This window comes from Brassica napus, chromosome C8 (genome assembly GCF_020379485.1).
Source record: "Brassica napus cultivar Da-Ae chromosome C8, Da-Ae, whole genome shotgun sequence".
NCBI lineage: Eukaryota > Viridiplantae > Streptophyta > Magnoliopsida > Brassicales > Brassicaceae > Brassica > Brassica napus.
In genome coordinates, this window is record NC_063451.1 from 13,236,492 (window position 1) to 13,239,530 (window position 3,039).

General features: G+C 33.9%; 1 long non-coding RNA gene across 1 annotated transcript; it reads left to right on the forward strand.

Moving 5' to 3' along the window:
* Positions 1-212: 212 nt before the first annotated feature.
* Positions 213-1,584, forward strand: LOC106414375. Its single transcript, XR_001282863.3, has 2 exons — positions 213-597; positions 678-1,584. It is a non-coding gene; the product is annotated as an uncharacterized LOC106414375 (long non-coding RNA).
* The last annotated feature ends 1,455 nt before the right edge of the window (positions 1,585-3,039 follow it).

A 3,039-nucleotide genomic window follows, 5' to 3' on the forward strand; every position in this document is an offset into this window, starting at 1 on the left:
GTAAATATAACATTCCTCTTTTTTTCTCTTAATCCGACGGTTCTGATTTATAGAAAGATTATAGAATCCAATGGTTCATATTATTCATTCATTAAGAGTAAAATGGTAGTTTACAATCACTTGGTCCATACAGATTTTTTTTTTGATGTGTGAGACTTATTTTTGGCCTTTTCGTCCATTTCAGATTTTAGTCCCCGAAATTAGAAGAAGTAACATGTGCACAACTGTGACTTCTGTCGTTTGCCATTTAATAAATATTTTTCCATCTCCACGCTTCTGATGCTCTTTCTGGATTTTCTGTATCTTAGAAAATCCAGTTACTCTCTAATCGTAGAACTAAAATCTTAACTCACACATTCAGCTACCGACTTCCACACCCCTCACTTAACCTTTTTTTCTTTTTTTCTTCCCTTCAAGCTTCACCATCTCTGTTTTTGTATAGAGATATATCATCTTATAAGATTTAAAAACGTTTTTTCCTGAAAAGAATCTACCCTCACTCTGGTCTAAAAGGAACCTGTGTACCTTTGATGGCATGACTTGCAGAGACGACGATGTTTCTTCAATTGATCTCAAATCCAAGTCGATAAAACATGTGTAAGACTTTTGTGTTATTATGATTGTGAGGAATGAAATTGTGAATTTCTGGATACAAACTAACCTATTTATAATTGCAGATTCACCGACTGAAAAAAAAAAGATGCAATGAATGTGAAAACGCGAAAGTAATGGAGATATGGAGTTAATTTGGAGGTTAATGAGAATGATTGAATGCATATGAGATCTGTAACGTTTCCGATTTTGGAAAGCAAGTAAGAAGCTACACGAACCGACACCGAAGGCGGTTTACACCAAAGATTGGCCGGATTCCGACCCTCGTAACCCAACCGGAGATCTATTGTTAACCCTAGACGGCTGTTCTTCAAGAAAGTGGTGAACATGAAGATAATCTCTAACTCTAATCATCCACTTAACCAATACTCTTTAGCCCAAATCTTTTATTAGAAGCCCATGACCTATATTTTTAAGTCTAAGGCAATTTTTGGTACGAAAGTCCATCAATAAGAAAATAACAACATAACATCATCAACGAAAGAGAAAAATGATGTTTCAAACGGACACGTGTTACCAATAGCTTCTAACATAAATAAAACGTTGAGTTTTGAAGATAGAGACAGGTGTAAAAACTAGAATACTCGACTTTCTTACCTAGCGCTAACGCGGCAGCCTCACAGGAAATAAAATATTCTTTTATAATAATAAACTAGGGGCATTGCCTCCACGCAAGCGTGAAGTTGTGGACATAGTTCTTATTTCATCTCAATATTTGTTAAGGTTATTGTAGCTGTGAATTTTGCGTTTTGGGTTGATCATTGTTTTTCAAGTTTTTTATTGTTATAGGGTTAGAGTTGTGATGATGAACTGTGTATGCACTGTTCTCCACTCATGAAGAACTAAACTGTGTTAGTAATGTGATTGATATAGTTTGTGGTGTTGCTTGTTGTGTCATTGAGACTTATTGTTTGTTTGTCTTTTTAATTTGTTACTTATACTATTGAGATTACATAAGTTGTTGATAGTACCTTTTGTTTCTGGATAATTTTTCTCCAGTTTAGTTGTGTAAGTTGTGTGTATTAAGTAATAATTTTTTTATTATTTTTATTATGTTGGTTATGTGTTTTTTTTATGTTTAAATTTGCTGCTTTTACCTGACCTTTAAAACAAATACATGAAAACTTGTAGAAATAACTATAAAATGAGTGACAATTAGTATTTGGGCCTTAATGAGTTTTAAACAAATATATATACTTCTCATAAAAAGACAATAGCATTGGTTTGTTGACATTAAGCATGTAAGCTATTTTCATAAGACAAGAGGACTGAGCAGGTGCAGATGTTGTTGCCGCCTTTGTGTCTATATGAATTGTCTCTTGTATCTCATGGTGTGGGTGTGTTTGTTTCTCTTTTGTTTGATGGGTAATATGTAAACAAAAATAATTGTTAGTTGTATTTATCAGAGTTTGTAACTTACTCCGCTTTTTGTTTAGGTAATTTCACTGATCTTTGTTGTCGTCTTCGTCTTCTTCGTAAGCATCTGCAAAAGTAAGTTTGTAAATTGTTAAATAGCTAGCCGTGTAGTTTGTATTTGTTTAGCTGGCTCAATGTATGTGTCTTTGAGCTTTAGTTGAGTTGATTGGTTTGGTATATTTGTTTTGAAGTTTATTTGTAAGATTAGACAAAAAGAGAGGTGATCATTAATGATTCGTCTTTTTTGGGATTCTAATTTTTGGTGTTTTGATTGTTTGGGTTATTGTGGTTTCTTTTAAGCTATAAAATAAAGATTTGTAAAATTAGATTGATAAGTAAGGGAGATAAATAGACGACCACAAATCTTTGGTATGAAATATTTTTGATTATTGATGTTAGCACAATATAGACAGTAATATAAAGGGAATTATGTGTTGATTGTTTCTTACGAAACAATGAGGAGACGGATAACGACTCGAGTTGTTTCTTTGGTGAGGTTAGTGCCCTGGACAGAACGGATTTGCCTAACCACATCTGCGAGTTTAAATATCACTTATGATATCGAAACATAATATAAACCCAGATGCAATATGATAATATACATGGGAGTTCTAGGTTTGTGTTCGCAATCACTTGGAGATTGTCAAACAGTCTAATCTTGACTGGAGATTGATCTCAGGAGCACCCTTGATGACTTCATCAATAATGGTTAGTGAGATGAAACGACCTGAGGAATGAATGATCAGTTATCTTGTACATCCTTGAGCAGCTAGCAAGCTCAAAACGATCGACTTTCACAATGGAACCTGCTTTCAAAGATGACATGTAATGATTAGCACGTCCGACGGGAGTAAACCGATGAATTACGGAATCTGCAAATAATATTATTCAACAAAGAATCAGGAAATCAATGAAAACAATTATGTTAAATAAGTGTGATAGATCGAAGATTAACTTACATTTTCATCAAGGAAGAGAACCGGGATTCCCACAAACTCCATGTCTTTCTTG